At 33.0% G+C, this 24,849-nt stretch overlaps 1 long non-coding RNA gene across 1 annotated transcript; it reads left to right on the forward strand.

Moving 5' to 3' along the window:
* The first annotated feature begins 18,564 nt into the window (after positions 1-18,564).
* LOC149545247 (uncharacterized) lies at positions 18,565-20,645 on the forward strand. The gene is made up of 3 exons (XR_016354245.1): positions 18,565-18,872; positions 19,865-19,992; positions 20,165-20,645. It is a non-coding gene; the product is annotated as an uncharacterized LOC149545247 (long non-coding RNA).
* The last annotated feature ends 4,204 nt before the right edge of the window (positions 20,646-24,849 follow it).

Consider the following 24,849-nt stretch of genomic DNA (forward strand, 5'->3'; position numbering starts at 1 on the left):
TAGCCAAAATACATTCCTTACACAATATTAATAGGCTTAACAATCTTAGGCAAGTCTTTGATTGCAAAAGTGCTACTAATCTTGCAATATTATCAAAGTTTGTGTGACATAATCTTCTACGCCACAACCAATTGTTACCCACTTTAGCCACCAAAAAGGTCATCTCATTAGCATTCAACTGAAATAGATTACCTCTAGATCTAGGGCCAATTCCAATCATCTTACAATATTTTTCTTTGACAATGTAGGTCTTCTTAGTAAACTATAACTAATAACCCTTATCCACCCACTATCCAACACTCAACAAGTTATGCTTCAATCCATCAACAAAATAGACATCATCAGTGTTAGTTTTACCATCAAGAGTAATGGATCCAATTCCTATTATATGATAAGTTGTATTGTTACCAAATCTAACAATACCTTTGTCATTATTCTTGAACTTAACAAACTTATTCATATCACCAGTCATGTGATATGAACAACCACTGTCAATTATCCAATTGGATTTCTTTTCCACTTGGGTAACTAGAGCTCTTTCTTCTCTAATTTCTCTCTCAATACAATCTTCCTTGATAGCCACAAATCTTAATTCATCATCACTTTCACTTTGACCTTTTTCATCTGATTCTCCATCTTCATTTGCATATAAATAATTTCTATCTCTATCTCTTCTAGAGTTAAACTTTCCCTTATAATTTTTCTATCTTTTAGGAAATTTAGATGCATAATGACCAAATTCATTACAATTCCAACATTTAAAATGTTTTCTTACCATCTTTTTCTCTTCTCACTAGAAGATCTATTCCTTCCTTAATCCTCTTGTCTTCATCAGCTCTGTTGCTACCAGCAAAATCTCTAGGAGTGCTTGCACTCCTTTTCAAATTAGGTTGAATGTTCAAAGCACTAAAATTTGTTTCTACTCTCGCAAGTTCCAGATTGTCTAAGATCTACTTCTTCTAATCCCAATCTATCGATCAAGGTTTCCTTGGTAAAATCCATAGTGCAAGGCATCACTAGTTGTATAATCTAAGCTATAGGCTTGAATGGTGGTGTCAAACTTTTCAAGATCTTCCGTATGACTTCATCATCATCTTTGGTTCCATAATGAGATCAAATTACTCCAATTATTTTTTATATTATGCAAATATAACTTCTTACAAATTCATCTTCCATCATCTTAGCATCCTGATATGTACATATTCAACTTTGTAACCTCATTCTCTTAGCATGATCATCACCTTCAAAAGTAGATTCTAATGCTTTCCAAATTTTATGAGATGTTTCAAATGACTTTACCTCACTGTATTCATTCTCTAGAAGAGTTGATAGTAGAGCTTCTCTTTCTCTCATGTTACACATGAATATATCTCTTTCCTCTTGACAACAGTCTTCTAGCTTTGTTGTTCAACAATTACCTTCTTACTCTTTGCCAAGATTCAATATCCCAGACCCATGCACAATAGAGGAGTCTTCATCTTCTCCTTCCAACTATCATAGTTAGCCCCATAAAATCTAGGACTATCCTTTCTAAAAAGATTCACCATCGATCTCCCAAATCTTTTAAGCTTATTCTTCAAGGACCTAATGCTTTGATACCAATTTTTGGAATACACAGTCCACTGATATAACTGAGGCAGGGGGGAAAGGATGTGGTGAATTAGTTATACAGATATTAATATCAATATCAGTTTTAAACAATCTTAAGAATATGAGTAATGTAAACCAAAACCACAACAAAATACTCATAAACAATAACACCAGATATCTTAACTAGGGAAACCCTTGATTAGAGGGAAAGCACTAGTGGGGATGGTACCCACAAGATGATGTAATTATTATAAATATTCTTTGTTAGAGGATGGGCCCTTTTAGAAGTTTATGAATGCATTTAGTACATATGAGTCCCTATTTGGAGACTTTGAATCCCTATTAGGAGATTCCAACCCTATTAGGAGTTGTGCCAATCTTGTTAGCAGTTGCGGAAGATAGTTGGACCCATTGCCCAAATAGCTTTGAGGTTAAGATGAATGAACCTAGTGTTCAAATGATCTTTGTATTATTCCTTACAAAATAATAGAATTGAATTTCACTTCCTCTATCTCTGTCATGTGAACCAAATGTATACTCCTTCACATCTTGTAACCATATCACGAACTATGCATCAAATAATCCCTTTGATCACTTACACACATTCAATCAATACTCTGCTCCTTTTCACACTTTACAAATACAATGCAAAATTGATTCTTGATACTCCTTACAATCAAGGAAAACATCTTTCCTTTATACCATATCTTCATAATAATTCCTTGATTCAGCCTTAAGGTTTTCCCAATTAATTAAAATAACATATATAATTAATTACAATTATAATAACAATGTCAGCTAATAGTCTATACAAAAATTTACACATGCAACTCTAGGTCTTGCACACTTAGTGACATTACCATCTATCCATCATCTATCACTAGATGATTGTGCATCTTCTTTCTCCATCTTAGATGTAATCTAGCAAACAAACATTAGGAACTACTTTCCCAATACTCTATTTCTAAACTACTCTCTGTAAATCAAGTACAACTTCCATACATCTTCGAATCAAACTTCATCCTCTTAATGACATCATTAGGAAATTCTCAAGAACATGTCTATAACTGCACATTACTTAACAGATCTCTAACTTCATCCTCTATGTTGACATAAACAAAATACATAGTCATGAATGTAACATATCAATACTCTTCATTGCTTAGGATAATGTAGTATCATCAACATTCATGTTTACATTAGGAACTCTAGTGACAAACCAAGTGTATGAAGCATTTTGTATGGATGGAAAGATAAACCCGAGCATAAACACTTGGAAGTGAAGGGTTTGACCCATATTTTGCATATGGAAAGAAATTTACAAATCAAGTGGATTAGGTTCAGCTTGAGTTGTGTTCATGATATGCAATTCTAGCTGGATCAATGCATCAAGATCACAAAGAATATAATTCATAGGGTTACCAAGTTTTCCATGCTTGAAAAATCAAAGACAACCAAAACCATAGGTCAAGTTGAGCTGGAAAAGAAGATTCTCTTAAGTAGGATAGAAGAGGAATGATGATGAATGGTGTCACTAACTTGGAAATTAAGTTTTATATTCTTCATGTTCTATGTAAAGTTGTGGACTTGGCTTACAAGATAGTAGAGAACAATCTTTCTTTTTACCTCACTAAGTTGCAACTGAACCAGTTGAGAAAGAATATGGAAACCATTATTGCATCAAAGGCAAATCCATGTAATTTTGGTTCACTTTTATTCTCCTTATTCTTCTATGTTCAAAAATGTTTCCCTTCCAAGGGAAATGTAGTATGGAATAAGGATAGACCCATTGTGTATCAGATTAAAGAATACATAACTAAGATGCAAGATAAGTTTGAGGGCATCATGGATGCATATCTTGAAACTTTGAAGGAAATGATGTGAATTCAATTCAAAATCCCTTAGCAACTAGTAGATGACTATGAAGAAGATAAGTGTTTCCTTGTAGACTATGATAAGGTGTATTTTCATCAATTAGACTTAGAGTTGCATGGATAAGACCTCTTTCCTATGAGGTAAACATTGATGATAATAAGCACATCATTGAAGCTCTCATCAATGAGTTTGTGGACCCTAAAGCACCTTACTTTGGAATCTATGAAGAAGAAGAAATGAGGATTTCACTTGAAATCAAAATTTCTTAGATTCTAAAGAGAGGAAGGAAGAAAGTGTTAGAGAAAAAGGTTAATTTAATATCATTTATTAAATTAACTCTTCTCGCTTCTTAAGATTTTTCTTTATGCATTTTTTTCTTTCTCTATTTAATAATTAAATAGTAATTATTAAATAGCTTTCACCTTTAGGTTACCCTTTCTAACTTCTTAGGTTACCCTTGTTAGGTTTTGTTCTCCTTTTATAAGGATTGATCTCTTTGTAATTCTTCATCACTTCTTCATTTGAATATACAATTTGCATGTTTTTTAGAACAAATTCTTGCTTCTTCTTGTCTTTTTCTTCTCTGTGATAGGTTTTCTACATGCAAGAATTTGAGGGCTTTGTGAATTTGATTTGCATATTTTCTCAAATCCTACATGGTATTAGAGTCAGATATGTTGTAGCTTGTTCAGTATGGAGAAAAAAGGGAGAACAGGGGTTTAAGAGATCAAACCTAGAGTTTTCTAGGTATTTCCTAAGAAAACATGGGGGTCAATGATTTTTTGGAGTAGTTTGAGGCCAAATGGATTTCACGGATGAATCCAAATGGCATCAAAACCCTTGTTTACATATAAAGTTTGTCCATTTTGGACAACTTTAATTCAGGAGGCAAAAAAAAATTGCCAAGTAGGGCCATACGACCTTTGTACGCACTCCAACATAGGTTGTTTAACAAAAAACTCACAAAAAAAATATAAATTCGTGGTTTTCACCCATCGCAGTTAACTAATCGTAGTGAAACTGTTGTGGTCATCATTGTGGTTACCGCTTAGTGGCCTGCACAGTGGCTCTATAGCAGTACCACAGCGACCCCGCTCCATAGTAGACCACCACCTATCCCACTACCCAGCCACCACTCTGCTAGTGGTGCAGCTGAAAATATTGGACCAAGGAAACATCTGAGGAACCCCCAGCCCCCTACAATTCTATGGCACTCGATAGCCCCACCCAATATTAGTCAGCAGTTTGCCCATTATTTCTATAGGAAAAATGCGAGAATGGTTGATAAAGATATACGTGATACATCGGGTGTTGGCTCGATCCCCTGTATATAGAGATGAGGATGGGATTTGGGATAGGGGCTCCTAAATATTGGTGGGGAGTCCGGTTGGTTAGTTCCCTTCCTTTCTACGCAACTGAACTGGACTAAACACCCTATAGTATAGTCGACCAAACTCCACTGGACCCCCTCCTGGGGGCCCATAGAATAATCTATTTTAAGGGCTATTCTAAGGGGAGGGTTCATCGGCAGGGCAGGGTGATTTTTTTAATTTTTTAAATATATTTTTATTAAAAAAATTGTGCATTTCAAGGGGCCCTATTGGTTTTTTACCATAACATAAGTATATAGATGTATTTTTTCAATTCGAAAGAAGCATCAGAAAGCTAGTTTTGAGGTAAAGACAGTGGTGTAGGAGTTTGTTAGTCTTGATGCAATTTGGTTTCCTATTTTGGTAGTCAAAACTAGATGTTTAGTTTTTCATTCTGGAGGGCATATCTTGAGCGTCCCATCTCAGTTTTTTGAAAATGTTATATCTTTGGAAAGTCAGTTTTGTCTACTTTTCAAAAATGTTGTAATTTCTTCCAGATTCTACTCCATGCTCTTTTTGTCATATTTTTTCTTTTTTATCTATGGTGGATATCTTGGATGTTTTAGGTCCGAGGATCATTTTTATGGCATGAGATCTCTTCTTTTGGGTTGTACTATTTTCTGTATCAGTTGTTTGCCCTTTTTGATCATTGTTGATATCATTTGTAAGAATTTTTAATGCAAACATGCTGAGATAAAGTGTTAGTCCTTGCTTTTTGTGATCTTTTTCATCATTGTGATTTATTGTACTTGCACTACATTATAAATTGTCATGGGGGGATAGTTTTTTTCCTTTTAGTGCACTCTTCCATTGTCAAGTGAGTGTTCCTTCCATGAAATTAGCCCCATGATGTGTCGATGAATTATGCCTTTATACGTGTCTATACCACTTCCTCACTCTCAATGTTCTTTTTGTTGATGTTTTGCAGGAGATTTTTAGCCCACTTTCTCAGTTGACTATCACCTCACCCTTGTCTACATTGGGTGGGGGGGGTGGATTTCTTCTATAGTTTATCATGCTTCCTTGGTTTGATTGATCAACTCTGAAGGCTTCGGTGTTTCATGCCATCTGTATTTTTGAGTTTAGCTATTTGCCTATGTTTGCCTCCTAATTCAATGTAGATTATAGTCTTCTCCACCTGGTTAGGTTTTGCTTCAGAGGAGATTCTACAGATCAACAGTTTCCATTTCATAACCTTATGGCAATCTATTTAATAATTAATTAGTAATTATTAGATAGCTTTCACCTTTAGGTTATCCCTTTTAGGTTTTGATCTCATTTTATAAGGATTGATCTCTTTGTAATTCTTTATCTCTTCTTCATCTAAATATACAATTTGCATATTTTTGAGAACAAGCTCTTGCCTCTTCTTGTCCTTTTCTTCTCTGTGATAGATTTTCTACATGCAAGCATTCGAGGGCTTCGTGGATTTGATTTTCATATTTGCTCAAATCTTAGAGAAAGTAGATAATATTGAAAAGGATATTATGAAATATGGTTTCCCTCTTCTACATAGAGAAGGTAAGGGTGATGATATTGATGGTAAAGAAGAAGTAGAGGAACATGAAAAGGAAGAAGAAATAGAAGAAAAACCTCCTAAGAAAAAGGGAAAATCTATATCAAGGAGAGCTACTAGGTCAACTTGTGACTTTGCCACTAGCAAACCCACTAGATCAAGGAAGAAGCTCTAACTTCAACATAAAGAAGAAGATGATGAAAAAGAGTAGTAGATATCATTCAAAAGGTCTTCTCCAACCTTTTAAGAAAGACTAGAGTGACTCAAAGAAGGTGGAGGTATAGAAGATTTTAAGTTTCTCAAGTATGAGACTAGAAATAAAGAGGAGTGAATTAAAATAGAAGAAGCCTTAGTGGAAAATATTGCAAAGTAGAAACACTCTCTAAGTGAACTATGTAGTCAAGTTCCTAATATTCTACTTAAAGCAATAGCACATCATTGGGATAATGCAATTATGGTTTCCATAGATATCTATGATCAAACCTTTAAGAAGGTAAAGCCAAAATTGTCAGACAAAGAAGTAAAGGAACCATTGAAAAAGCATGAGAAGTAAAGTTCACTCCTAAATTCAATGCATTCTTAATTCTGTCAAATGATATTGAATCTATTGTGCAATCCAATACAAATGCATGGAAAGAGATTTATGGACTAAATATTTTGAAGCCCACTGAGGAAGTTTCTCATATAGATGATGTAAATGATGATGAAGAGGATAGGTAAGATCAAGAAGTCAGCGAGTATCTACCTAAAATTCAGAATATTGAATTTTCAGATCCAGAAAAGATTGCAATAGAGATAATGGCCCCCCTCCCCAACTCTTTGAGAAAAGCAATAGTAACATCAGGCTTAGACCAGACAACATCTGATTCATAAACCATTTGGTTAAACATTTTTCTTCAAACCAAGCACTCAATTGGTTGTTGGATCTCTCTTATTGAGTACAATCATCACTGCTTCATCTACCAAGATACATGCTTCACTTATCTTAGAATCTAGCTAGACTAAGTTACAACAAGGCACTATAAGTACTTCTGCAATTGTTGTTGTTTCTCCAATCAGTCATGTTTTTTTTTCTTCCAAGTGATTCCACAGTAAGTGCAATGACAATTGAAGTCAAGCCTTAACTTAGCACTGAAGATATGAGTAAAAGTAAGGAAATTATTCCTTCACCTATTCCAAATGATAAAGGAAATGAGATAAAATTTTCCACTGATGAAGTTGATCTGGATGAAGATATAGTAATTCCAGAGTGGGATCTCTTTGATCTTACTCTTCATCAGATGGACACACTTGGAGAACTCAAGAAGAATAGAGCCAAACAATAGAAACTTAGAGATGAGAAGAAGAAAAGAAATCAAGTGTGAGAAGATGTCAAAGGTATATTTATTGATGCATTAAGTATTCAAGTTGAATAAAAGAACTCTATCTTGAACCAACTTGTTGACATAGTTCACAAGTTTAATGAAGATTTGAATGGTGAAGCGAAGCTACAACAGAGAGAAGAGAGAAATTTTAACCATAAGGTTATGAAAAATGTGGCACAAAAGATTGCCATCGACCAAGTGGAACTGTCCACTATTCTTATTTATTTTGAGAGCACTGTAAATATTGTTGTTTCCTTGTTTGTAAATAAAGTGATACTAAAAATTTCCCCAAGGAAATCAAGGACAAGTTTTCAAAGATTGATAATCTAAAGGTAAGTGTAAACCAATTGTCACTTGACCTAAGTACTAGCTCAACATATTTTGTCAAGATCAGGTATTTTATCAACTTGCAAGCATAAGTATTGAGAGAAGAAGCAAGAATCAAGGTTACACTATGATAAATCTAGAGTTGATAATTCAAAATGTGGATGTAACGGAGAAACACATTGCTCATGCAAAGACATTAATCCATGATAATGAATTTTCTATTACTAATCATATGATGGAGTTATTAGCTAAAGTTTAGATAGCTTTGCATACTTCTTAATTTTTGCAAGAAAAATGGGGCAAAACCATGTCTCTAATTTTGAAGATATATAGCGATTTCCTCTCACATTTTGGTATTAACCTATAAATATGCATTTTTTGACATTTGTGTAAAAAATAAGGGGGAAATGTGAGCAGACCAAAGGGGGGCAAAAGTTATTCAGCATGTGAAGAGATGTATGTACAAAAATAAATCTATGTATATAATAAAGCTACAAAACCAATTTTGAAAAATCCAAAAATAGATTCAGTATATACCGAGTATTAGCACAATAGTCAAAACCAAGTTATAGACCCAAGGCCATTGATAGGGGAATTTTTTACTCATAATGCCAAAGGGGGGAATCTTTGACCTTATGACCAGAGAATTTATTAATTAGTGCCAAAATACTTAGTCATCTAGTTGGTTACATTGTTTCCAAGCACTATAGAGTTAACCTTGCAAATAGTCTCAATCAGGCTAGTCATGAAGTGTTAACCAAGCAAAGCAAAAATATAGTGTCAACCGAGCTACCTATGTTAACCGAGTGGAGTGAAAGTAGTGTTGACCAAGATGTATACTAACTGAGTTGTTGTAGTGTCAATTGAACTCTATAGTATTTTATGAGTCCTTAGTGTTAAAAAAGTTCACCCCTACTCCCGAGTGATCAATGTGGACCAAGAACTAATGTCAACTGAGAGCTAGAGTTTATTAAGTTCACTATGTTTCCATGAATCATTATATCACCCGAGTGGTCTTCTGAACCCAAGTGTCAGCATTGAGCCAACTTGGTGAAGATTACTGAATATAGTATTGTAGCTAACTTCATAAGGTAATTATTTGGATTGGTATAAATGTAAAATATCTAGTCATATCCAAAGAAGCAAACAAAATGTATGGAGTATAAGTATTAATGTGAATTATAAGACTAAAGGCTACAAGTAGTATAAGGAAAAATATAGTCTCATCCACCACGTAAATGTGATCATTCTACATCAATGGAATCTTGTTCAAAAAATAGAGTTACAGAGCAATGATCAACTACTAGTTTATCCTACCACGTGCATCAGTCGAATCCTCTAACAAGGTGGACTTAATAGTCTTATGCAAAATCTCCTAATTGAGTACTTACTTCATTGTATTATATAAATCCTTCTACAAGGTGGACCTAACAATCCTTATTGCTCCTAATAGAGTAGAACACTAGAAGTGTTCAATTGTAAGTCTTAACAGGCCAATTTTATACTACAATACTAAAGCTTGTGGGTATTATCCCCACCCCAATTTTAGTTTCCATTTGGAAGGTTTCTGTGTCACCAAATATTGTGTCAAGTGTTATGAACATTTTATTTCTTTCAATTAGATTAGATTAGTTTATAAAGGATTAATTGGTGAATTAAAGTAAAAATATTATTGGTTGTTGATTCACCCCCCTACCCCCCTCATTCACCTAACCTTCTCTACATTTCCAACACTAAATTTTCAAGTCTGAAAGTAGGTAATTATGAAGAAGATAAAGAAAGTAGATTTTGCTAACCAAAGGCATGAGAATTTGAAAGGAAATGCCCTAAAAAAAATTCCAAGAGCTGGTTCGATTATGATGGAACAAAATTTCAAGAACTGGTCAGATACCAACCTGACCTTGGAAATCATTTCCAAGGCCCATCAAAATACTACCCAACCTTGAAACTTACACAAATCTACTTTGGAGATGAATTGGCCCCCTTAATTTGACAGGAATGCTTAGACATGTTAATTTGAATCAGGAAGAGAGAATCAAAACAAAAATTAAAATTTATACTCTAATTGGGTCAGCTAGAATAATTCTCACCCTATGGCCACAATTACCTATAAAGGAAAAGTTTTGAGTTTCATTTCAACATAAAAAACACTAGTTCAATCCTGGTGAAAGATAAAGCAGTCTGGTAAGGGAAAAAATTGGGAGGGGAAAGTATAAAAATTAGGACATCAAAACTTTGAAAAATTGAGAATCATACAAAGGTGTTGATTTTCATCAAATTAGAGATCTAAATTTGAAAGAAGAAGTTTAAAATGGTTTTGAAAATGAAACCTCATTTTAAGTTGATATCATGCAAACTTTAAGAAGAATATCTTAAGTTTGTTTGCACCATAGGTTTCATAAACTTAACATAATTGCTTCTTGTTTTGCTATGTAAGATAGAGGATGGCGATGCTTGAAGAACAATGACAAGATCAAAGGATTGCACATGGGGAGGTTGTTTACTTCTATGATTGATACTTTTCATACATCAAATAATATTACAAATGATAGTGCATACCATATACAGGAGTAACATATATCATTTTAAACTCATATATTCATTACAAAGAATAAGACCAAAGATGATTGGAAAAAGATTATATTTTAGATGACAATATCATACCCCCTTCTTTGGTGGCACATGACATATTCAAATGAGCTAACAATTTCCAAGGGAGACACAATTGTCAGCTAACACTTACAACCACCCAACAGTGACAACCAATGGATAATTAATACATGAAAACAAAAACGTCATATATTGATGGATTACCAATATTGTCGAACATAACAATAGGCATTAAATGCCAACTACAAAGGTTCAAGGGAAAGGAGACATTTTAAGTTCAAGATTTCAAGAAAGAAAAATGCAAGGATGAGCTACAATTACAAGGGATTCTAAGATCAACATGAAGGAGATCTGACATTCACATCAAAATGACAAGCAAGATGATGCTCAAGATCAAAGGTCAAAATGGAGATGCAAACCTAATAATAATAGGGTCAAAATGGAATTCGAAGAGCAAGTTGCTCATGGAAAATGAAAAATTCTACAAATGGAGAATATTATCACAATCTTGCATTTCCTTTGCAATATTGTCACATCTACTACATTGTTATCAATCTAAAATGAAAACTAGTGCTATTATTTATCACTCTAAAAAAATGGAGAATAGGGATATACATATCATATGAAGTTTCTTAATGTTTTCTTTGTTGAAGTTTTGTTGATACCCTAAAAGAAAATCTAGATTGGAGGAAAAAAATAGGCTTTATGTAATTTAACGAAGAATTAGCCACGACAACATTAAATTTATCATTGATGGTGATTTCTTTAGCTATTAATGTTGAATTCAAAGGTTCCAATCTATCATTTTTGTGACCAGCAAGATGGAGTAATGAGTGACACTGGACCAAATAACACTTTGGCAAATATTAGGAGGAGTACTCTCACGGAAAAGCTTAATTATATGGTCTTTAAAATGACATGGTCATAAGCTATTTGGCTTTAAAAATATGTATGATGTATAATGAGATGAAAAGTTAAATAGTAAAAAGTTATACATAATTTTAAAGTAAAAAGTGTAATTCTTTTATAATAAGAAACATAGATAATGGTATTGATGCCATCCATATTATTAATTGAATGGACAAATGATTAAAAAATAATTAATGCAACTAACCTATTAGTTGTAATTTATATAATAAACAGATAATTAATTTCACTTTTGTACCAATTATTCCAAGTTGCACTAGAACGTCCTCCCTACAGATTGCAAAGAAGTTTCCCTTGCAATACGTAACAATGAAGATAGTCACTGCAATTACGTATGGATTCGACTAGAATGGCTCTGTCGTTCTACAGTGCTGAGGAATAAAGGAAATTTATTTCCATCAATTAAAAATATGGTGGAAAATAGGTGTAATCCATTGCATAAGGAGGGAATTGGTCACACTCCACCGTTATGCATGGCCCCAGTCTTCCACATGTAGTAAAGCCGAGTGTCCTTTGCTTTTTATAATCACCTTAGCGGCCACGTTCAACAGGCATTTTCCTCTTTACAAATATCTCCGCTGTCAAACATGCTACGGAGAATATTTTGCGTCTTTTATGATTGTATTCAAGTTTTCTATGCAAGATGGAACATAAAGTCGGTCCAATTGAAGATGGATTCCACTAAAATGGTCCAGAATAGAAAACAGGGAAATGACAGCTTAGTCTGTCTGGTGCAAGACCATTGATCTACTTTACTTTGGTCAAAGATGGCCCTTTCCCCGCTTCTTCACGGCACCATCGTTGATATGAACCATGCCTGCACACGCAGTCAAGGCTAATGGGTTTTTGGTTTATTACCTGCCATCATTTCTTAAACGGTAAGTTTCCATCATTTGCGTTTCTTTGAAAGTGACGGTTTTCAGTGATTGCATGTGGTTGAAAATGGAAAGAGAAAAAAATCCCGAAATTGCATTGGTGTTTCCTGTCAATTAGGCTCATCTGGGTAATAATATGAATTCTCTGTCCGTAATTTCTTTTTCAGTCTTTCATGCATTTAATTAGATTAGACTAGTTTATAAAAGATTAATTGGTGAATTAAAGTAAAAATGTTATTGGTTGTTGATTCATATTGTTGCTCATCTTAAGGAGGAGGGGGTGTTAGAGGAAAAGGTCAATTTCATTTCATTTATTAAATTACCTTTTCTCCCTTCTTAAGATTTCACTTTATGCATTTTTTGTTTTCTCTATTTAACAATTAATTAGTAATTATTAAATAGCTTTCACATTTAGGTTACCCTTTGTAACTTATTAGGTTACCCTTTTCAGGTTTTGATCTCCTTTTATAAGCATTGATCTCTTTGTAATTCTTTATCTCTTCTTCATCTGAATATTCAATTTTGCATTTTTTTTTCAAAACAAACTCTTGGCTCTTCTTGTCTTTTTCATTTCTATGACATGTTTTCTACATGTAGGCATTCGAGGGCTTCATGGATTTGATTTGCGTATTTGCTCAAATCCTACAGAAAGTAGATGAGATTGAAAAGGAGGTTTTGAAATTTGGTTCCCCTCTTCTACTTACAAAAGGTAAGGGTGATGACATTGATGAAGAAGAAGCAAAGGAACATAAAAAGGAAGAAGAAATAGAAGAAGAACATCCTAAGAAAAAAGAAAATTCTATATCAGGGAGAGCTACTAGGTCAACTCGTGACTTTGCTACCAACAAACCCACTAGATCAAGGAAGAAACTCGGACTTCAAGATGATGAAGAAGAGCAATAGATATCATTCAAAAGGTCTACTCTAACCTTTGAAGAAAGACTGAAGTGACTCAAAGAAGGTGGAGGTATGGAAGATTTTAATTTTCTTAAGTATGAGACTAGAAATAAAGAGGAGTGAATGCAAATAGAAGAAGCCTTAGTAGAAACCATGGCAAAGTGGAAGTTCTCTCCGAGTGAACTAAGTAGTCAAGTTCTTGATATTCTACTTAAGGCAATAGCACATCATTGGGATAATGCAATTGTGGTTTCTACAGATATCTATGATCAAAAATTGAAAAAGGTTGAGCCAAACTTGTTAGGAAAAGAAGTAAAGGAACCATTGAAAAAGCATGAAAAAAAAACTTAACTCCTAAGTTTAATGCATTCTTAATTTTGTCGAATGACATTGAATCTGTCGTGTAATCTAATACAAATGTATGGAAAGAGATTTATGGACTGAATGTTTTGAAGCCCACTAAGGAAGTTTCTCGTATAGATGATGTAAATGATGATGAAGAGGATAGGGAAGATCAAGAAGTCAGTGAGTATCTACCTGAAATTTAGAATATTGAAGATTTAGATCTAGAAAAGATTGCAATTGAGATAATGGCCCCCCTTCCTAACTCTCCGAGAAAAGCATTAGTAACATTAGGCTTAGAGGAGACAACATCCAAGTCATAGACCATTTGGTTAAACATTGTTCTTGAAACCAAGCACTAAATTGGTTGTTGGATTTGTCTTACCGAGTACAATAATCACCACTTCATCTACCAAGTTATAGGCTCCACTTATGTCAAAATCTAGCCAGACTGAGTTGCAACAAGGCACTATAAGTACTTCTGCAATTGTTGTTGTTTCTACAATTAGTCAGGTTGTTTTTCTTCCAAGTGATTCCATGGTAAGTACAATGACAATTGAAGTCAAGCCTCAACTTAGCACTGAAGATATGAGTAAAAGAGGAAATTATTCCTTCACCTATTCCAAATGATAAAGGTAAAGAGACAAAAGTTTCTATTGATGAAGTTGATCTATATGAAGATATAGTAATTCCAGATTGGGATCTCTTTGATCTTACTCCTAATCAGATGGACACACTTGGAGAACTCTGGAAGAATAGAGCCAAACAATAGAAACTTAGAGAAGAGAAGAAGAAAATAAATCAAGTGTGAGAAGACATCAAAGGTATATTTATTGATGCATTAAGTATTGAAGTTGAATATAAGAACTCTATCTTGAACCAACTTGTTGACATAGTTCACAAGTTCAATGAAGATTTGAATGGTCAAGAGAAGCTAAATAGAAAGAAGAGAGAAATTTAGAGAATAAGGTTTTGGAAAATGTGTCACAAAAGATTGCCATAGACCAAGTGGAACTGTCCAGTATTCTTATTTCTTTTGAGAGCACTATAAATAATGTTGTTTCCTTGTTTATAAATAAAGTGATACTATAAATTTCACCAAGGAAATCAAGGACAAGTTTTCAAAGATTGATACTAAACTGAAGGTAAGTGTAGAACAATTGTCACTTGACCCAAGTACTAGCTCATCATATTTTGTCAAGATCAAGTATTTGACCAACTTGTAGGCATAATTATTGAGAGAAGAAGTAAGAATCAAGGTTACACTATCAGAATTTCAGAGTCGATAATTCCAAACATGGATGTAATCCAGAAACACATTGTTCATGCAAAGGCATTAATCCATGATAATAACTTTTCTATTGATGATCATATGATGGAGTTATTAGCTAAAGTTTAGATAGCTTTCCATACTTCTAAAGTTTTGCAAGAAAAATGGGACAAAACCATGTCTTTAATTTTGAAGGTATATAGTGATTTCCTCTCACATTTTGGTATTAACCTATAAATATGCATTTTTTGACATTTGTGTCAAAAATAATGGGGAAATGTGAGGAGACCAAGGGGGAATATAGTTATTCAGCATGTGAAGAGATGTATGTACAAAAAAGAATCTATGTATATAACAAAGCTACAATTTTTTTTTTTGAAAAATCGAAAAATAGATTTAGTATATACCAAGTATTAGCACAATAGTCAAAACCAAGCTACAAACCCAAAGACAATGATAGGGATATTTTTGACTCATAATGCCAAAGGGGGAGATTTTTTACCTTATGACCAGACTATTTATTAATTAGTACCAAAATACCTAGTCATCTAGTTGGTTACATTGTTGTCGAGCACCATACAGTTAACCTTGCAAGTAGTGTCAATCGAGCCAATCATAGAGTGTTAACTGAGAAAAGAAAAAAGATAGTGTCAACCAAGCTAACTATGTTAACCAAGTGGAGTGAAAGTAGTGTTGATCGAGATGTATACTAACCAAGTTGTTGTAGTATCAACTAAGCTCTATAGTATTTTCTGAGTCATCAGTGTTAACCAAGTTCACGCCTACTCTTGAGTGATCAATGTGGACCAAGCACCAATGTCAATAGAGTGCTAGAGTTTTTTGAGTTCACTATATTTCTATGCGTCAATATATATCACCTGAGTGGTCTTCTAAACCCAAGTGTCAGCATTGAGCCAACTTGACAAAGATTGTTGAATATGGCATTATAGCTAACTTCAAAAGGTAATTATTTGGATTGGTATAAATGTAAGATATCTTGTCATATCCAAAGAAGAAAACAAAATGTATGGAGCATAAGCATCAATGTGAATTAGAAGACTAAAGGCTACAAGCAGTATAAGCAAAAATAGAGTCTCATTCACCACATTAATGTGATCATTCTACATCAAAGGAATCTCATTCAACAAACTAAGTTGTAGAAAAAAGATCAACTACTGATTCATCCTAACAAGTGCATCAATCAAATCCTCTAACAAGGTGGACTTAACAGTCTTATGCAAAATCTCCTAGCCTTCTCTACATTTTGAACACAAAATTTTCAAGTCTGAAAGTAGGTAAGTATGAAGAAGATAAAGAAAGTAAGTTTTGATAACAGGGGGCATGAGAATTTGAGAGGAAATGCCCTAGAAAATTTTCCAAGAGCTGGTCGGATTATGATGGACCAAATTTTCAAGGACTGGTCAAATCCCAACTTGACCTTGGAAATCATTTCCAAGGCCAATCAAAATACTACCCAACCTTGAAAGTTACACAAATCTACTTTGGAGATGAATTGGCCCCCTTAATTTGATGGGAATGCTTAGACATGTCAATCTAAATTAGGAAGAGAAAATCAAAATTTAAAATTAAATTTACACTCTAATTGGTCGGCTAGACTAAAATTCTCACCCTTTGGCCACAATTACCTATAAAGGAAAAGTTTTGAATTTCATTTCAACATAAAAAAATACTAGTTCAATCCTAGTGAAAGATAGAACAGTCTTATGAGGGAAAAAAATTGGGAGTGCAAAGTATAAAAATTAGGATATCAAAACTTTGAAAAATCAAGAATTATACAAAGGTGTTGATATTCATCAAATTAGAGATCTAAATTTGAAAGAAGAAGTTTTAAATAGTTTTGAAAATGTAACCTCATGTTAAGTTGATATCATGCAAACTTTAAGAAGAATATCTTAAGTTTGTTTGCACCACAGGTTTCATGAACTTAACATAATTGCTTCTTGTTTTGCTAGGTAAGATAGAGGATGGTGATGCTTGAAGAATAATGAAAAGATCAAAGGATTGCACATGAGGAGGTTGTTTACTTCTATGCTTGATATTTTTCATACCTCAAATAATATTAGAGATGACAGTGCATACCATATATAGGAGTAACATATATATTTTTTAAGTCATATATTCATTACAGAGAATAAGACCAAAGATGGTTGGATAAAGATTATAGGTTAGATAACCCCTTCTTTGGTGGCACACAACATATTCAAATGAGCTAACAATTTCCAAGAGAGACAAAATTGTCAGTCGACATTTACAACCACCCAATAATGACAACCAATGGATAATTAATACATGAAAATGAACACTTCATATATTGATGGATTACCAATATCATCGAACATAACAATAGGTATTAAATGCCAACCACAAAGGTTCAAGTGAAAGGGGAATTTTTAAGTTCAATATTTCAAGAAAGAAAAAGGAAAGGATGAGTTGCAATTACAAGGAATTCAAAGATCAACATGGAGGAGATCTGATATTCACATCAAAAAGACAAGCAAGATGATGCTCAAAATCAAAGGTCAAAATGCAGATGCAAACCCAATAATAATAGGGTCAATATGGAATTCGAAGAGCAAGTTGCTCATGGAAAATGAAAAATTCTACAAATGGAGAATATTGTCAAAATCTTGCATTTCCTTCAGAATATTGTCACATCTACTACATTGTTATGAATCTAAAATGAAAGCTAGTGCTATTATTTATGACTCTCAAAAAATGGAGAATAGGGATATACATATCAAATGAAGTTTCTTAATGTTTTCTTTGTTGAAGTTTTGATGATACCCTAAAAGAAAATCTAGATTGGAGAAAAAAAATAGGCTTTATGTAATTTAACAAAGAATTAGCCACGACAACATGAAATTTATCATTGATGGTGATTTCTTTAGCTCTTAATATTGAATTCAAAGGTTCCAATCTATCATTTTTGTGACCAGCAAGATGGAGTAATGAGTGACACTGGACCAAATAACATTTTGGCAAATATTAGGAGTACTCTCATGGAAAAGCTTAATTATATGGTCTTTAAAATGACATGGTCATAAGCTATTTGATTTAAAAATATGTATGATGTATAATGAGATGAAAAGTTAAATAGTAAAAAATTATACATAATTTTAAAGTAAAAAGTGTAATTTTTTAAAAATAAGAAACCTAAATAATGGTGTTGATATCATCCATATTATTAATTGAATGGACAAATGATTAAAAAATAATTAATGCAACTAACGTATTAGTTGTAATTTATATAATAAACAGATAACTTCATTTTTGCACCAATTGTTCCAAATTGCACTAGAACGTCCTCCCTACAGATTGCAAAGAAGTTTCCCTTGCAATTACGCATGGATTCCACTAGAATGGCTCTGTCGTTCTACAGTGCTGAGGAATAAAAGAAATTTATTTCCATCAATTAAAAATATGGTGGAAAATAGGTGTAATCCATTGCATAAGGAGGGAATTGGTCACACTCCACCGTTATGCATGGCCCCAGTCTTCCACATGTAGTAAAGCCGCGTGTCCTTTGCTTTCTATAATCACCTTATCGGCCACGTTGAACAGGCATTTTCCACTTCACAAATATCCCCGCTGTCAAATATGTTACGGAGAAACATGTTCTGGGCAAGATGGAACATAAAGTCGGTCCAATTGAAGATGGATTCCACTAAAATGGTTCTGGGCAAGAAATTGAAGGAATCGATCCAGTATGGAAAACAGGGAAATGACAGCTTAGTCTGTCTGGTGCAAGACCATTGATTTACTTTACTTTGGTCAAAGATGGCCCTTTCCCCGCTTCTTCACAGCACCATCGTGGATATGAACCATGCCCGCACACGCAGTCAAGGCTAACGGATTTTTTGTTTATTACCTGCTATCATTTCTTAAAGGGTAAGTTTCCATCATTTGGCGTTTCTTTGAAAGTTACGGTTTTCAGTGATCGCATGTGGTTGAAAATGGAAAAAGAAAAAAAATCCAGAAATTGCATTGGTGTTTCCTGTCAATTAGGCTCACATGGGCAATAATCTGAGTTCTCTGTCCGTAATTTCTTCATTCCATTGGTTTTATATTCAGTTTGTCTTTAGATTATTTTACAATGGGCTTAGATTCGTGATGTGAGTTATTCTTTTGATCTTATTGAGGGAAGGGCGTAGGTACCTAGATGTGAAGAGGATACGTTTATTTTGGTAGTGTAGATGTACAAAACGAATCCATATCTTTGATTTCTCATCACATTTACATACGGCTTGCGTGCCAAAAATGTAGCGTCTTCTTTCCCTGTCCTTTCGAGAAAGGAAGATTGAATAAACAGCCTTAGTGTTTCTCCACGTTTTCCCACTTATTTCCTGGAAAAATCAAACAGGGAACGGTATTCTTCATTTCTCAATCCTTTCCCCGAAGGAGGTTGCATTTGTTTCTATTTATATGCATGCCTTCATCTACTCCGGTTCACCTTATTCTCCAATGGATACTTATGATTATCAATGATGTCTTCAGTTTCCAATAGAGAACTATTGTGGTCATGATTTTCTATGGATGCTTTTCAGATGCTCATGAAGATTTGATGATTCTTATTGTGGATATTTGATGTTTTTATCATGGATATTTGATGATTCTTTTTATGGATTATCTTTTGGATTTTCTTTCTAGTCGCTTGTATAGGACTGGGGTGATTTTATGATTCCATGAGCTTAAGGTAGGTTATCTACTTGTAGTGTCGGGAAGTGGCTTGCAATGGGGGTCGGGGCCCTAAGTGGCTGCCAGGGTAACTCATTGTAAGTTTGATTAATAAGTGATAACATTTACACACTAAATGGGAATTAAATGAACCTAAAAAGATAATTGTTTTGATGTTCTCGCCCATGCTTTGAGTGCTTGTACAGACTAGGATGGGAGTAGAGAGAATGCATGGTTGCGACCTTGCACTCCGTAGTATGCCTCGTCTATATGAGAGGATACTAGTGGCCACATGAGATCAGTATGGACCCGTGGAGTTTAGCTAACTACCAAGGTAACTTGTACGTGATAAATGCGATGACACTTAATCGTTTGCAGAGTAGGTTTCTTACATGTCATTGTGCGCCTCTAAAAATTAGATGTTGATTTTGTGATTGGAACCTTTGACTTAGTATACTTTTAAGATTCCTAGACTTACAGAGTTTTATGTTATGTGTTTTGGATAGCCTATTTGGGACTTGAGATCATCTCCTCAGCATGGTGGTAGTGGACCACTTAGGTTCCACACGGTCGGGTGGTAGTGTATTTCCACTCTTATTATTTGAGATTCATCTAAGACACCGTGGTTGAAGCATTCTTGGTTGGTATTTATCTTCATTGTGTTCTTGGATCATTATGATAGATGATATATCCTGTGATGGATGTATTTACTCGTATGTTTCTTATATTGATGATTTGCATATGTTAGATGATGTTATCTTATGCTTTACTTTGCATGTTAGTAGGATATTTTAGGAGTGACATTCCTACTATGATAATACCAATGATCTCTTTGGTGCTTTGGAATGTTACGCACAGAGGGATGGCTAGGATCCACAATGGTCTAATGATGCTATTTACGGTTGGGAGGAACCGTTCACTTAGTTTATTATGTTTGTGATATATGATTATCTTTTATGATGAAAGTTTATATTTTTATGATGATGATATATCATGTATGGTGTATGGTTTCATTATGTTATTGCATCATGGATTAATATTGGATGATGATGTACTTTATTTACATGGATGTTTATTCTTTTAAGCTTTTCATACCCTGTGACATGTATAATGGATGATTGAGCAATCTAAAATGTAATTACTAAAAGGATAATTGTATATGATTTAAGAATTTTGGATGTTACTATTGCTTCCGCAAATGTTATGAATGGTTTTACTTTTATGTTTTTAAAAAAAAAAATTGTTTGGCAAATTTAGTGAAATTTTCTAAATCTCTTGGCAGGGCATTACATTTGGTATCAGAGCCCGAGTTTCAACATTGGGAGCTCTGGATATATTGGAATGTCACTAGTTGTTAACTAGTTAAACAAAATGAAAAAAAAATTGAACTATCATGTGTATCTCTTTCAAACTGAAAACTTGAAACTAGGTGAACTGAAATATAACCTAAAACTGTTATTTGCATATTTTTCATACTTCAACACTTAGCTTTCAAAACTGAAAATTCTACTTAAACCTAAATGAGGGCAAAACTTTAAAAAATAAAATTCATTCTAGTTGCAAAACATGTATCTTTTACCTATGTTGTGAGATAGTATGCTCTTGATTATCGTTGTAAGCATTAAGTTGCTCTTGTTTAGAATGTATTAGGGAAACTATTTTAGTAGTTGTTAAAAGAATGAATGTTGGATCGATATAGTTTTTGGTTTATCATTAAATCGAAATCATATTGCTCTAAGTGTGTTGTAGTGTCAATAGTGGAATCATATTTCCTTATAGGAGGGAAAAGGTTCAATGGGACCAGGATAGTGAGTATCTTAATTTTTCATTCTTGTAGGCTTTCAGGAGTAAGCCTAATTCTAGGAGGGGTGGATGTAGTGCCTACCCCTAGGTCATACTTTTTTTATCATTGTCGAACTCTTTTAGAGCTGGTTTTATGTTGATGGTTAATAGCATTGTTTTGAGACTATCAAATATTGTGTTATGAATTCAGTTATTATATGTGATGAGGTCACTTAAACTTTACATTTCATGTATGCATGATGATTATTACAGTGTTTGCAATTATTAATGATGATTAGTAAGATAATTTATTATCATATGTGTTTTCTTATGGATACTTACCCCATACTTGCATGTGTATGGTGTGTGTGTTTGTTCTTATGTATTACATGTTTGATGTGGTTAAGGAAGGGAGTCGTAGTTACCTGCTAGTCAAGATCTACACGATGCACCACTTCCTGCCATTGCATGTTTAGTATAGTATATATTGTGCTTGTACATGCATGGTTTTTATGCAAGTTGCAAGTACCGAATATCGACTTTCCTGAATTGCCAAGATGAGCGTACCCTATCACATTATCTCAATAATAATAGAGAGGAGATAAATTCTCAAGTCCAAATCCCAACCTTTTAGGCCATTTTTCTTAATTAGAAATTAGTACAAGTATCTGAGTTGAGTACCTTCCGAATACATTGGATAACATAATTCATGATATTAACCCTTGGTTTGATTTTGTATTTATTTTAGCTATGATGGGTTTTCGTATTTTATCTTGTGAGTCTTTGGAGTATTTTCTATTAATTAAGCCTAATTAAAAGATTTAATTAATGGTTTAATTTAATAAAAAATTAATATGGTATTTTAATATTTATTTTATTTAATTAATTGAAAAATATATTAAATAAAATAATTAAATTTGAAGATAAAAATAATTTTAAAGTTGGAAAGTGATAATATTTATTTAAATTAATAAATATTTTAGCAATCAAGTTTCGAAAATAAATGTAAAAGTGGAAAAGATATTAAAATTAGTAAAAGATTCTAGATTTCATGTGATTAAAATATAAATATATTAAGATTGAATAAGTGGAGTTATTAAAGTTAGTGCATGAGATTTAATAAATTAATTAATTAACTTGGAAAGAGTAAAGTAAATATTACATTAATTAATGTGCATTATTTTAATATTTGCTCACATAGGAGTTGGCAAATTCTCAGGAGTTGTCATGTAGACAACACATAAGTTTGCACTCTAAGAATGCACTAGTTGTCTACACTTAGAAATTAGCATTTTATTTGAGCACATGGTGTCTACAACCTTATGACTCATCTAGAAAGTTGGAGAAGACTCATGTTTAGTTTTCATGCTTATCTTCTAGTTGTTTCTAGAGACACTCTAGGTGCATCTTAGAGGCCTTTAAATAGAGGCTTTCCTAGTGTGTTTGGACAAGCTTAAATGGAAGCTTCAAGCTTCAAAGCTTACATGCATTTGAGAAGCTCATATGCTTCTACATGCTCATATGTTTCTACATGCTCATATACTTCTATAAGCACTTCTAGTCACTTGGAGGTTTCAGTTGGCTTGGATCTTGGAAGAATTGTGAATATTGGAGAAGGAAAGGATTTTCTATGGACTTCTGATGCATGGCAAATTAGCATCAGTGTCCAGGTGCACTCGTGATATTCACATATTCCCTTTGTACTCTTTCTCTTTCTATCTTCATTGTGTCTGTTATATGTGTCTGAATCTTCTCTATGATTGAATCTATCAATTGGAATCTAGATATGTATTTATTTGGTTGCAAAAGAAATCAATAGAGAACTCATTAGAAAACCCTAGCTTCAATTTCAGAAAGAAATCAGATCTGAATCGGGTTTGGGATTGAATTTAAATTGTGAAATTAGATAGACAAGATTTGAAATTAAAATAGAAATTCTAAGTTAAAATTTTGAATGGTTAGATGTAATCTTTTTATCAAATTATATTTTCAAATGCGTATGGACAAACCTATTAGATGGATGAATGGGTAAATTTAGAGAACAATTACCTTTTAGGAAAAATTCTTAATTCATCACAAACAGCCCTATCGCTGCCCCTTGGATAGACTCAAACTCAGTCATTCATAACTTTTTATCGTGATTGAATTTATTCGATCACTCTTGTCAGACTTCGTGCAACTTGGCCCTCTCCAACATATTTTCATTTCAGCCCGATCCAACAGTTCATTAGGGAGATATGGCCCTCGTACTAGAACTGTTTTATTTAAGGACAGATATTTCTCCATTTTCCATAACCAAGAGGTCTTTATGCTTAAACTTCACAAAAATAATATATCAAAGCATGGAATGAATTAAAGATATTATTGCAATCTTCCCTTAGTAGAATCTTATTTTTATGCATTAGTTTTATATGATTTATTAACTAATCTAATTTAATTAAGATTAGTTAATAGTAGAAGTATAATTAATCTATTTATCAACCAACATAGGAGGTATTTAGTTGACATATTAATATTGAAGATTTATTATAATTTTTTTATTAGTAAAGTAATAATTTGAACATTGATGGAATGATACATAGTTGACTCTTAATGAACGAAACTATTATCAGCTGATAATCATGTAGTTATTGACAAAGCTACTAGTTAATTTAATCGTAGAATTAATTAGATTTAATTGATAATAGAGTTTTAATTATTCTATCAAAGAAATATTAGTATTCATTGAAGGAAATGACGAATGTGGTCATTATAGAATTATTAATAAGATTTTCAATATAGCTTGTTATTAAATATTAACAAGATATTATTATTGAATTATGAATATAATATTTGTGTATTGAATTATGGTTGACTTTTAGTTATTAGCCAACTGATATTTATTGGGTTGATGGTATGGTTGTATAATTATTAATTAAATCAATTAACTAGAGTTAATTGGATTTAATTAATAATTATATTTTTGATAAGATAAATAGGTTTTAAGGGATCTTGAAATCCATAAGTTTTACAAAAACAAAGCTAATAATAAGCAAAAGAAGCCCAACCAAAGCATAATTAATAATTATGTTATGTAATAGAGATTTAATTGATATAATTCTTTTAACGAGATTGTTAAAGTATTAATATCGAAGCTAATAACTCTTATTCTAATGACTTGAATAATAACTTTAGTTATTTTAATGGTCATTAGTGATGATTTAGTTATTGCAATGATTATATTAAGAGACTTAAGATTTAGTAACATTTAATTGAGTTTTAATCAAATAATAAAAGTCATGGATTGTGTACCTATGTTAATTGATTGATTTAATTGATCATTTAATGAATAATGATCTTTTGATTATGTTGAAAAGATGAAGTAACATTAAAGAAGAGTTAATCAATTAGAATATGGATCTTAGTTAAA

The sequence above is a fragment of the Cupressus sempervirens genome, chromosome 7 (genome assembly GCF_028749045.1).
Source record: "Cupressus sempervirens isolate cs-2001-9-10 chromosome 7, ASM2874904v1, whole genome shotgun sequence".
In the NCBI taxonomy this organism is placed as follows: Eukaryota; Viridiplantae; Streptophyta; class Pinopsida; order Cupressales; family Cupressaceae; genus Cupressus; species Cupressus sempervirens.